Source organism: Schistocerca cancellata, chromosome 4 (genome assembly GCF_023864275.1).
Source record: "Schistocerca cancellata isolate TAMUIC-IGC-003103 chromosome 4, iqSchCanc2.1, whole genome shotgun sequence".
NCBI lineage: Eukaryota > Metazoa > Arthropoda > Insecta > Orthoptera > Acrididae > Schistocerca > Schistocerca cancellata.
The window spans coordinates 596,292,736-596,307,286 of NC_064629.1; positions in this window are offsets into that span (position 1 = coordinate 596,292,736).

A 14,551-nucleotide genomic window follows, 5' to 3' on the forward strand; every position below is an offset into this window, starting at 1 on the left:
CCTATTTATTGTATTCCAAGATTTCTTGAATTTATGTTAATTTATTGATAATTTGTCTTGGATTTTGTATTAATGCTCGTAGTATGTCTCTCTGCTTGGACATTTATGTTCTGAAACTTTCACTGATTATTTCAATTTTTGAGTCAACATACAAATGGATGTTCCGTCTGTGCAGCCTCTCAGGCTGAATGTGTGTGACATATGTGAATTTGTCCATAGTCCATTGTATAATAGTACCATTAAGTCTTTACATTCCCATTTCATCTGCTAGTTTAATTTCAAGATCTATCTACCAGTCTCTTGACGTTTTAAGTTCTTCTGTGGTGTTCCAACCTTTCCAATGCGGATTTCATGCTTTATATCATCGTATTAAATACTTTTCTACATGTCTATATGAATATTGATTTATACAGGTTGGAGGGTTACAAACAGCCACTTGGAGGGATGCATAATGTTATGATGCTTCTGTGAAGGACTTCAAAAATGAATATCCTTTTCTTCTTGAAACATGCCTGGTATCCACCTTTAGCACTATAAAGACCGATTTTGTGGTACATTAATTATTAAAGGTGATTGGGTGTCACTTTTGTCATACGTCTGTACACGAGATTTCCACACTCCTAATCATCCCTAGGTCCACTGTTTCCGGTGTGATAGTGAAGTGGAAACGTGAAGGGACACGTACAGAAGAAAAGGGTGCAGGCCGAACTCGTCTGTTGACTGACAGAGGCCTCAGACAGTTGAAGAGGGTCGTAATGTGTAATAGACAGACATCTATCCAGACCATCACATAGGAATTTCAAACTGCATCAGGATCCACTGCAAGTACTGTGACAGTTAGACGCGACTGCTCATAAGCCACACATCACACCGGTAAATTCCAAACGACGCCTCGCTTGGTGTAAGGAGCGTAAACATTGTACGATTGAACAGTGGAAAAACGTTGTGTGGAGTGACGAATCACGGTACGCAATGTGGCGATGCGATGGCAGGGCGTGGGATGGCGAATGCCCGGTGAACGTCATCTGCTAGCATATGTAGTGCCAACAGTAAAATTCGGAGGCGGTGGTGTTATGGTATGGTCGTGTTTTTCATGGGGGGGGGGCCTTGCATCCATTGTTGTTTTGCGTAGCGCTATCACAGCACAGGCCTACATTGATGTTTTAAGCACCTTCTTGCTTCCCCTGTTGAAGAGCTACTTGGGGATGGCTATTGCTTCTTTCAACACGATCGAGCACCTGTTCACAATGCACGGCCTGTGGCGGAGTGGTTACAAGACAATAACATCCCTGTAATAGACTGGCCTGCACAGAGTCCTGACCGGAATCCTACAGAACACCTTTGGGATGTTTTGGAAAGCCGACTTCGTGCCAAGCCTCACCGACTGACATCGATTCCTCTCCTCAGTACAGCACTCTTTGAAGAATGGGCTGCCATTCCCCAAGAAACCTTCCAGCACCTGACTGACAGTATGCCTGCAAGAGCGGAAGCTGTCATCAAGGCTAAGTGTGGGCCAACACCGTATTGAATTCCGGCATTACCGATGGAGGGCGCCACGAACTTGTAAGTTATTTTCAGCAAGCTGTCCGGATTTTTTTGATCACACAGTGTAGATATTCCGCAAGTCACCATACGGTGCGTGCTGGAGGGTACCCTGTACTACTAATAGTCATTTTCTTTCCTGTTCTACTCGCAAATAGAGCGAGGGAAAAACGAGTGTCTATATGCCTCTGTATGAGGTCTAATTTATCATATCTCATCTTCGTGGTCCTTATGCGCTATGTATGTTGGCGGCAGTAGAATCGTTCGGCAGTCAGCTTCAAATGCCGGTTCTCTAAATTTTCTCAATAGTGTTTCCTGAAAAGAAAGTCGCCTTCACTCCAGGGATTCCCATTTCAGTTACCGAAGCATCTACGTAACTGTTGTTTGAACCTACTGGTAACAAATCTACCACCCTACCTCTGAATTGCTTTGATCTCTTCCTTTAATCCGAGCTGTATTCAAGAACAGGTAACACCAGCGTCCTATATGCAGTCTCCTTTACAGGTGAACCACTCTTTCCTAAAATTCTTCCAATAAACCGAAGTCGATCATTCGCCTTCCCTCCCACAGATATTTAAACGACTTGACTGTGTCAAGCTGGACACTAGTAATAATGTACCTGACATTACAGGTTTGATTTTCCTACTCATCCGCATTTAGTTGCAGTTTTCCACATTCAGGGCTAGCTGACATTCATCACACCAACTGAAAATTTTGTCTAAGTCGTCTTATATCTTCCTACAGTCACTAAACTTTGACACCTTATCGTGTACCACGCCATCATCAACAAACAACCGCAGACTACTGCCCACCCAGTCCACCAAATAATTTATGTATATAGAGAACAACAGCGTATCACACCTCCATGGGGAACTCCTGATGTTACCCTTGTCTCTGATGAACAGTCGCCGTCAAGGACAACCTACTTGTAATCATTTTAGTCTAAGTTAAATATTTTCTATTTTTGTTGTGTTATTTTACTATCTGGAATATCATATTTTCGTAAAATGTTCTTTTTAATTCCAGTACTTGTTGACACGTCTTGCAGTGTTCCATTTTGTTGGTAGGAAGTGTCCTTCCAACCGTCTTTTTGGACGCATATTGTTTTCAAGTCTGTACAACAAATATTTCTCTATTTTTATACATTTATTTGGGAATTTTAATTAGCAGATTTTAGAAATAATACAAAGATCATAATGTTACTAAAGAATGTCAAGTTTATCCTACCAAATCAAGCACTTGCCTGCATTGCCCCTACCAGTCTCCTTTTTCTGCATTGCTTTCCTTTCAGGTAGCTCATTCTCTAAGTCTCAATAAACCAAAACATGGTGAAGAAATTTTTAATGTGTATTAGTTTTTTACCTGCGGAAGGCGATTCAGTAATTGAAGGAGATAAAGTTGCTGTCAGTGAACTGAATGCTTTCGATGACTCATTTGCAGGTGATTCAAATCATTTTTCTGTGAAGCAAAGCACTTTTGGTGGTGAACTTGACAACTGAATAATTTTTGTTTCCTGTACTGATACATTGGACAGCGATAGTGAAGACGAATAGAACCACAATTGTTCTTTCTTTGACAATGTGAAGAACAACTTTCAAGTTAGAAAGGAAGGGAAAGCAAAATTTCTTTTTAGTCAGTGATCAAGAGCTTAATTAATTTTCTAAGGTCTTTAATGATGATATTAACGCACTCATTGTAAATGACACAAAATTATATGGAAAACAAAATTATAATAGTAGAAGACCATCAAAACGTGAGTGAATATGACTATTCAAGAAAGAAAAGCTATTATTGGATACGTCATTGTAATGGACATTCAACAACTTCCTCCTCTCCCTAATTTTTCAAGTTCGCGCCCAATACTAAAAGTAAATCCAATTGCTGATGTAATCACGGACAAAAGAATTAAAAAGCTTGTAGAGAATATTTACTATAATAACAGTGAACCTGCAAAGCCTAGAAACCTTGCATAATATGATTAATTGCATAAACTGCAGCCACTGTCAAAAAGCTTCTGCAGAACTGCAGGAACAGTTACGAGCACTCAATATTTTTGTCAGCAGATGAATCGAAGACTCCATTCAAAGAAAGATCATCAGTGAAATAATACATGCCAACGTAGCAAGTGAAACGAGGCTATGTAGTGTGATGCTTGTCAGGTTCACTCACTGAATACATAATTCCCCAGTATGCTCAGTCAGGCAAGTATTAAACAAATAGGCACATGACATTGGGTGAAAGGGTTGTTGCAGAGCTAATGAAGGAAATAAATACTAAAAATAATGCAGTTGCTTTTGATAGATTATTCACTATTCTAAAATTAATGGAAACACTTTTGAAGAAGAGTGAGGCTGCATGCAGAACTGTGAAGACCAACAAGAAATTTTCACCGAAAACTATAAGGGAAAACAAAATTGGCAAGAAGAGAATTCCAGTTTGAGATGAAAGGAGCCATTTCTGCTGTGAAGCGGACAAATAACCAGAATATTATAATTTCTGGTTGATGTTGCCATAGTAAACAGCTTTATACATTGAAAATAAGTAAAAGAGAATGTGGACAGCTGATTAGCTCACACACAGAACCCATATAGCCAGGCAACTGATCACTGGTTTCTCTTCCCAGAAAAGATGAAGCCAGAAATCTGCTTTTCTTACGTAAAGTGCTAAAGTACATAACGATTTTCGTCTTGTGGCTGTAGGGGAACACCAAGCTATTTTAGGAGAAACCTACTGTAGATGCCATCATTTTAGTACCAGGGCAGCAGAAAAGTTCACCTGTTGTGTTTGTGCAAAAAAGCAAATACCCTCTGCACAGACCCATATTTAAGAAAATTTCATAGCAAGTAATTAATAACAATAATTGTAACAAAACAAGTAACTTTTCCAAACAAATATGAAAGACATTCAAAATTATGCCTTCATCATTTAACTCCATAAAAGGGCAGTATTAAGAATACTTTTCACTTCATTATATGGACACCATTTTATAACTGCAGGAAATCTGCCTATTAACTACTGCCTGCTTTCCATTTATTAAAAATAACTTCTCAGTAAATCTATGGTAGTTCTGTGCCTATATCTGGAGTGGTGGTGGCATATATGCTATTATGTACTAACATACAGCATGAATCAAAACGGTGAGTAATGTCCTCATCTGTTGGCTGCATGTTCTGACAAGCAAGCTGCATCAAATTCATATATAACTTCTCACAGAAACTGTTTGCATATGGTTGCCAGCTGATGCATTCATCAACAGCACACTGGAATTCATAGCTAACATATGTTAAATCCTTAAATACATGTTCTTGAAAATGCATGCATTCTGTGTCATTAGATACTTTCACTGTTCATGAGAATTACTGTTGCAGACAGTATAATCATCTAGCACAACTCAGTGAGTCTGAGTATTTCTGATGAACATGCCTGCAATTAGCATGAACAATTAGGTAGAACAACTTATTTCTAGATAATGTCATTTTACTACCACAATATTGAGAAATTCTGAAAATCATCACTGGATTGAAGAGGTGTTTTATATCATTCTGACAAGAACTCGTTTACTCTCCCTGACATTCAAACTCTATGTTCTATGAAACAGCGATACTTTTGCCACTGAAGGTTCAGACTGTGGCTTCACTAGAATATATTAAATGTCACCTGCAACGATGTCAACAAAGCGTTAAATACATGTACGTGCACGACCACACACACAGTAAGTGGTTGGTTTTTTGTTGTGTTGTGGCAGGTCGTGCATGTTCCATGTTTACAGTATAGCAGTTCATACATAACTGAAAACGTTTTTACTGTGGCACTGAGTGCAGCCCATCAAAATGTTCAGTGCAGTGTAACAAACCAGTCTATTGGAACATCTCGTTAACACACACATCGCAATGGCTCATGACACACAGTGCTATCCCCCAAGGTACCATTCATCTTCTTTAAGGTCGTGGAAGTGTGTAGCTCATGAGGACTTGTGACAAAAATTGCAGGTGTGCAGCACAGTCGTAGTTCATTGCCCTCACCCTAGAAGGAGTGGTAGTGGCAAAACAAGTCGATACTTGTAGGTGGCTGCATGAAAAAAAAAAAAAACAAACAAGTGTGTCCCAGGTCTTTTCACCTTGTGACACAGTCGTAGATCATCTCCCAGACTCTGGTCATGGAGTAAGGAGTTGCACATGAGGGTTCCTCTGCTACCCGCACTCCTGACCCCAGTCAAAAGACAGTTCAGCAATTCCCAGTGCAAGCACTTTGTGAGTGGATGCTGCCTGCTCCAGTCCTCATGACGCAGGCTGTTCCATCATAATTCTGTACCTATCTATATGGCTGCAGATAGCTGTGTGATGCCTTTTCAGGGAGTGTTTATTGAACCATCTTTCTCATAAGCGTCCAAAAACGTTAACGCTGCAGCCATTCGCTGATTTTTGTGAATCAAAAGAGAACGATGGCGACTTATTACTCGATCGCATCGTTACTGGAGACGAAACATGGGTTAAGCATGTGAACTGCGAGATAAAATTGCAGTCAATGCAGTGGGGGCACACAAATTCCCCACAGCTTCAAAAAGAGGTAACCACGTGGCTGAAGGCGCAGGCGGCCGAATTTTACGACGAAGGAATTTCCAAACTCGTCCATCGCTATGATAAGTGCCTTAATTTAAATGGCAACTATGTAGAAAAGTAGTATTTAAGTGTGGCTTTCATCTCTATATAATAAAAAAAATTTCCAATACTTTATTTATTTTTAATTCCAAAACGTAATGTACTTTGTGGATAACCCTCGTACATATCTAGTTACAAAAAGGTACTACATATACATATATTTCATAGAATATTCACAGAAAACGTCATTAAAGTACATTACAAAAAATGTATACATACACACTCTTTAATTTTTTATTTCAAGATATTCTTTTACACTGTAGGGGCAGATATTGATCAGATGTCTTTTTAATTTTCTTTTAAAAAGAGACATACCTTCTACCATCTTTATACATTGTGGTAAACTGTTGTACAGTATGCACCCAGCTTTTACAGGTTCTGTGTATGTTAATTTTAGCCTGCTTCCATATATATGATAGTCATTTTTTATTCTTGTATTATGTTTCTGATATTCACCATTTGGCAATGCAGTGCAGCTAGTTTTTAAGTAGATAATTGTTTCATATATATATATATATATATATATATATATATATATATATATATTGACGCTACTGTTAAAATTTTTAGCTCCCTGAATTTATTTCTGGTGATACTTTTGCGATGCATCGTACGGCTCTCTTTTGTAATCTTTGTTTGTGCACATTTGCAGCATTTTCTCATGCCAAGATGCCATATGAGAGGTGTGAATGGACTAGTCCATAGTACATTATTTGTAGAGTGTGTCTGTTTACTAACTTTAACATTTTTCTCATGAGAAATATGCTTGAACCTAATTTGCTGCACAAGTTATTTATGTGATTCTCCCATGTCATATACCTATCCACTGTTGCACCTAGAAATTTGTAGCTGCCCATCTCCTTTAGTTCTAGGTCTCCAAGCCTGACTGTAATGTTGCCCAAAGTGTGTTGTTTGTTTGCATGTATCTGTATATATGTTGTTTAGGTTCCATTTATAAAGAGATTGTTTTCCCTGAAGTAGTTGTTTCCACTTTTCATACTTAGCGAAGACTTCTCTTGCAGGTCATCTGTTGTAGAACTGGTAACAACAATTGAAGTGACATCTGCATACATGACTACACTATCGGATACTGATTTTGTCATATCATTTACATACAAACTGAAAAGTAGTGGACCAAGAACGTATCCTTGGGGAACTCCATATTTAACAATTTCATAATTTGGAAAGACACTTGTAATATTATTTTTCACTTTTTGCTTTATTTCTACACACTACTTTCTAGTTTCCAAAAACGATTTAATGATGTCTGCTGGTTTCCCCCTTATACCATAAAGATAAAGCTTTTCTAATAGGATGTCATGACATGCACAATCAAATGCTTTAGATAGGTCCAGGAACATACCACAGACTTTCTTCTGTTCATCAAGTGCTTTAGTTACCAGTGTTATGAATTCAGCTATTGCTGTTTTGGTCGATTTGCCCTTTCTGAATCCATGTTGTTCATCATTTAGAATATTGCATGTTTGTATAAAATTTAATATTCTGTCTTTTATTATGGTTTATATTATTTTAGAGAGTACAGATGTAATGGTTATAGGTCTGTAGTTTCCTGGGTCTTTTTTGCAGCCTCCTTTATGTATAGGGATTACTTTACTCTTTTTCAGGCTCATTGGAAATATTCCTTTTTCTATAGATAAGTTTATCAGACAGGTTAATGGCTTTACTACACACTGTGAGCAGAATTTAATTAGTTCAGTGGATATACCATCAAGTCCCTCAGAGTTTTTTGTTTTTAGGCTATGTATTACTATTACAATTTCTGATTCATTAATTGGAGTCAGGAATAAGAATTTTGTCTCACATGGAATTTTTATTGTGTTTATTTTGGAAATATTATTTTGAGTTATTAATTTGTCCACAACTTCGATATAGTGTTTGTTTACAGTATTGCTGACATTTTGTGCATCCCTCAGTAAGACACATGTGGCAGCAAGTGTTGGAAAATATCCCAAAAGTAGCAGACAAGTGTTGAACATGTGACATCACCACATGATGTGCTTGGCCAAACATGGAATGGTTGGGCTTGTCGATCTTACCCTCGCTAGTAGGTGAAGTGCAAATATCAGTGCTCTAGGCTACTGTGTTCTCGTTCTTGCATTATCTGGTGTGATAGAGTTTGGGGTAGTGGTAATGAGCCTGTAGACATTCACCTCTGTTACGGTGCTGCTAATTCCAATGAACCTACAGAAACACATATTTGCAAAGAATGTTTCCCACATTATATTTTACCTTCACATGTATTGTTTGCTACTGCAGATCATCGAATGTGTGAAAAGGTGTCTCTGCACATAAGTAAACACTGAAGCCAAAAAATGTATTGAGGAAGGTAACGCATTGGTCAGACATGCGGTGTTCTCCAGTCAATGTTAATTAACAAACAAGATTAATGGATGAAATTATTTCTAGTTAGTTGCTGTTTGGGTTTTAAAGTGAATGCTGAAAAAGCATGTATTGTACATATGTGCAGTAGTGTGGAACCTCGTTTTTGTTTTGAATGTTTCTACATAAGTGTCCTACAACTTTTCCACTCATACTGTATTTCAAGATGTTCCTGTCATGTGTGGATGTTTATTATTAATTTCAAGGTACCAAGGTTTGGAACTTGCCAGCAATTTTGGGCCTCACCTACATCTGAGAGACCAAATGGTGAAAGCTGCTTTGGTGTGAGTACAGCAGGACTCTGAAACGAGTACACAACAAGGTGTAGGCCAATTGAGTGTTACTTAAATCAGGTATATCCAGATAGGTGGACCGAACAATGTGAACCAATTTGCTGCCCGTCAAGATCCCTGGATTTAAACCCACTACAATATGGTAAGTTTTTGTTCTACTGTACTTTACAATAAACCAGCGGATATCGCAAGACTGGTAAATTGTCTAATGCAATGAAAATAGTAATACCTGCCAAATACAAGACTCCCATGCACTAAAGTTGCACATGTACATCCAGAGCCACACCGACATGAATACTTGACCTGGATTGGGATGATCAGATGTAACAGACCATATGGTGAGGTACATCGTCTGGTGACCTCACATGTTCAACATTTATCATCCACTTTTGTGGTATTTCCGACATTTGCAGCCCCATGTGTCGTATGTTAAGTTACTTGTCTCACTGTCATCTATGTCACTTTGGAGGTTTTTAAATGTTAATAAGTATCGCATCATATATATAACCACCACAGATGTCCTTTCTGTAGACATCCACTCACACACCCATAAGGGTAAACTTGGATGTACACATGCCAAGCTGACTTACAGTCCTCACACATACATACAGTTTCGTCAAAAGAGACATGATTTACTTTTGTAAATGTTTGATGAATAATATCAAGGGAATGGCATATTGTCAAATTGACCCACATAGATAGCTAAATGCATTAAAGTGGCGCTTCCGGCATATGGGGAGGGATCGAATCTGTCTCATGGATTAATGATGAGGGCTGGTGAGCCAGCCATCCTGGTTTTTTTTTTAATGCAGGTTTTCATAGCCAACTACATAAATACCAGGCTGGTAGCCATGTCCCACCTCAGATACACACTACACAAACGTTTAAAAAATGTTCTCACAGTTGCATATAGGTTTACTCAAAATGCAGACAGATGGGTTGCTCAGATTCCATGCCAGGGGAGTGGCGACATCAGGGATGGCATTCAGCCACCAACTCGAATACTTTTTAAGTAATAGAACCCACTATGTTGTCCTCGGAAATGAGTGTTCATCGATACAAGAGTATCATCAAGAGTGACCCAGGAAAGTATAATAGAACCTAACTTATTCTCTATCTACATAAATGATCTTACAGACAGGGTGAGCAGCAATTTACAGTTTTTTTCTAATGGCGCTGGGGTGTATGGGAAGGTGTTGCCTTGAAGTGACTGTAGGATGATGCAATATGACTTAGACAGAATTTCTAGTTGGTGTGATGACTGGAAACATGCTATAAAAGTAGAAAGTGTAAGTTAATGAGGATGAGAAGGAAAAACAATCATATACGTTCAAATACAGCATTAGTAATGTGCAGTTTGACACAGTCACATCGATGACTAGTGGTGGTATGTTGTACCCTCCGCCATGCACAGTATGGTGTGTTGCGGAGTATGTATGTAGAACTACCTCTTACTATTACTCTAACCCACATAACACAGTTGACCCCATAGGAGAAACAGGAAAAGATAAAGATCGAAAATGCTCTTTTGCACTTTGGGATTAATATGTGATGTAACGGTTCTCAGTGATTAGTAGATCAGAATATAGCTAGTAATGCCCACTACAAATGTTGCCTCATGTAACTGTCCATCTCAGTGATATACTGCTCTCGTGAACTATTCTGTTGTGGAGCAGCGAGTGCAGGTCATAGCCATAAGTGAGCTATCAGCCTTTTACTTTGGAACATTACACTAAATACCGCTCGTAGGCCTTGCTTTCATTGGAAGGTTCTTCTAGATGCTGAACGTCGCATTAAAAATGTTTGCCACAGTCTATGAAATGGAGAAGGACGGAAGTTTAGCAAACTAGCCTCTCTGTTTGACTCTTATCTGTTTACAACCTTCCAATGATCCTCCAACACAGGTCAGTCATTAACTGATTCCAGAGAGCGATTCGATCAAGATGGTGATCCCAGTTACTTTTTTTTATTTCTAACACTAACAGCTTTCGTCCTCATAATTATGTAATTGTCTGCTATGTATAGCCTTTGACAAAAACCTGACAGCCACAGAGACCAACTCCAAGTAATTCACTTAAGGTGGTAATAAAATTGGCTAACCACTCAGTATCCTAACCGCAGCTGTTGGCATTAACTGGCAACACTGTAGCTTGCAAAAGTCTTGAAGTAAATGTTGTTTTCCATTCGAGCTGTTCTAATGCTGAATCATCTCATGGTACAGTGGTAAACGTCACGCAGTGTAAGCAAAAAGTAGAGAATTAGAGCCCACTCCATCTTCCAATTTTAAATCGGATTTCGTCTGTCTCCTAAAAGTACAAGTCTGATGGAAGGGCAAAGATAAATTACTTCACTTTCTATCCCACCAATAATATCAAGAACTTCCAAAAGCATTTCAGTGAAAGAGTTCATAGCTCTCTGTCCAGATCAGTACAATACCTGCTTGAGAGTTTCCTCTCGAGGCAGTGACGTCTGCAAACGGCCACCTAACGCCAGCTGCCATCTACTTAGGTGATACGACACATCTTTGCATTTGCCTTATATTCCGTAGTGCATGTTTATGCACTCACATTAGCAATCGTAAAATTATTTATCATAGAAGTTCGGTATCTGTTCAAAATATCTTTACAAAATCGATGTTAGTAAATGGTTCCATTATTCTAATTATTACAGACTGAATGAGAGTTTCACTTTAGGATGACAAGCTCAAGGACATACTGCCAGCATTTTGTGTTACTTTTCATATGTTATGATAACTGCTTATCGGAGGCTGAAATCGAATTTTCGCTGCACACTTTCGCTGGTTTCATTTCTTCACGAGTTTGTGAGCCCACTTCTTTTGCCATTACACATTGTTTTCAAGTTCAGTTCACTTCTCTGATTTGAAATGTTATGTATCCATAGCTTTCGGTATAGTTCCAACGACAGCATTCTTTACAAAAAAAATGTTCTAAAGTATATAATAATCAAACGAACAAAATGTCTTAGGTACTCAAGATGTTTATAGTATAACCACTCATGATTGTCCTGCTCGTTTCTTATCTTGACCCTCGCATGTTTGAAGTTGAAACTGGATTCACCAAGTGCGAGACTCTCAGGAAACAGATCAGCTATGAAAGTGTATTCTTCTTTCCACTGCTGCAATTGACACATAGCAGTATCACACAGTATGTTTAAGACACTGTGACAATCAGCGTACTTGCTCGAGCGGCTCACAATGACCTTGCTGTATTCACTTGACATTTTCTTGTCATTCGGTTAAATATTCTGCATAGTCCTAATTTCAGGTGCGACATCGAGGTAGTAAATTTAAGTTTATGAGTCCAGCCTATGTTTATGAGTCCAAAAGGGTCGTTACACACAGAAGCTATAACTAAACTCATCTTTTACGTTGCATATTATCTGTCACAGCCATCAATGGTTCAGTGAGGGGAATGAATGCCATTTCTGTGTCCTGTATGAGTGCTAAAGTCGTCGCACAGTAAACTGAAAGCTGTGTTAGCTGTCATTTCTAGTCTTTCTGGAGAAGTCCCAGTCCTACTGGAGAAAAGCGTTTTACCTCATCTGTGACAGAGCTACGAAGAGACAGGTCAAAAGTCAGTAAGGACTCTTGGTTCAGTACCCAACATATCTAAAGGTAAAGGTTTATGACAATACACAATTGCACTCTTGTTAATACCTGCTTCTGCTGATATAATCTTTAGTTTCTTTTGAATACATAATTTATTGATGAAATTGTAGCGCTGAAAAGTTTGGTTATTGAGTTTCATTACGGGTCTGCTCCTACTGCCGCATTTCAGTACTGTCATGGTAGTCCTGTAATGCAACTACAGTATGACACAGGACTGCATGTAGACACAGGCAGTTTCTAGATCAACCGTGCGTAGTATTCTGTTAATTTATGACGATATGGGCACGCTCATGCTACAGGTGCCTTATGTTTTATTAAAATCATCTTTCATCATAAGGTTATCAAAATAAGATGTAATTCATTTGCGCTAGCACATGGCAAATATTACAGTGTTTTTCGTTTGTTGAGACAAAAGAGAAACATAAGAAAGAAATTAATAATCAGCAATAAATTCTCTTATATTATTTAAAACAATCTGGCAATACTCAAGTAGTCTGTCAATTTCCCACCTGTACAGACCATGTGGTTCAGAGTTAATAACGTCATCAAGCGAAGTCTAAAGTGCATTTTTGCTCCAAAACGAATTTTCCTTGTGGTTCTTGTAGCAACCTGCGTGACAACATCCCAAACAGAAATGCCACAAATTTTTACACCAATTTGTTTTTTATAATAAATTTTTCCAACAGAGTTAAATTATATACGATACTTCACGTCACGTGGTGCATGAGCAATGGTTATACCACTGTGTTAGCACACAGTTATTGCCCGGTTTTTCGTGTGGAAAAGCAAACTATAGTAATAAATATCTTCGTGATTGGCATTTTGAGTGCAGAAACATGCACTGCACATTATAGGCATCAAGTGTAATGCATTGTGACAACATAAGCAGACAACAGCTGGTGTAAGGAGACCAGTGACCAGCGTCCACTGCACAGAAAGGAAACTCTTGAGCGGAAATTGTTCTGACCGAGACAGACAGCCACGAGCTCGTTAACAGAAATGTTTTTGAAAGATTTTCATACTACTGGTTGTTAGAAAATGAAGTAATTTATTTTTTCGCTTCCATCAGACTGACATATTTGGGAAACACACGAAGTGCAATTCAAAAACTAGAGGACAGAGTTGGGCTCAAACTTTCTAATTTGCGTTTTCATTCTGTGATGTTTAGTTATAAATCATAAGTTTATGCAGCACCAAAACAGCGTCAGTGGAAGAGAACACTTCCTCCAGAAACTACCATATCCTGCAGCATTGCCAGTTCATGAGTGTGACGAGAATTGGAACTCTGAGCGACAGTCAATTTTATTGTCATCTTAAGTGAATGATTCGCATTTGATCTCCATGGTGGCGAGGCTTTATACCAACGACTATATGTACAATGCAGACGACTGCAGGGACTCTAGTTTTCTTGTAGATGTTTTCTTCAGCCCTGTTGTAGGAACAGCTGTCCATTATCAACAACTGTTTTTATGATTTTTCCTAATTCGTGGAACTATTTTAGCTCAAAAGTTTCTGGGCAACAGCTTTCAAGTGGCAAGTGGGCGATGGTACGAACATCTAGTTGCTGGAAAACTGGATGTCACAATAAGACTCATTTAAAAAATTATTGGAAAATGGAACTCATCTAAGGAGATTATTTGGCACGACCTATGGTGGACACGTTTCTGAACAATATTCCTCTTTCTGAGTATCAGTATTTTACTCCACTTGTGAGTCATATACAGGGACAGTTGCCTGTACATACTAAGTGAAGGACACACTGGTTGAGGTGCTTAATTCATATCCAACTACAACATGGTGTAAGTACAAATCGAACCATTCTGATTTAACTTTCATATCTCTTCAAGAGAAAGCCACAATGAAGTCTTTGTGCAGGCCACAGCTGTTTTCATGCCCCATTCATTTACAATCCCTGCTTGTACCCAGTCTCTAATGATCATGTCATGAACTAGTGTAAAATCTGAATCATCATTTTGCCTGTATGTCAAGCCCTGATATGTGTGCAGGATGTAGTACTTTTACTTGGAAAG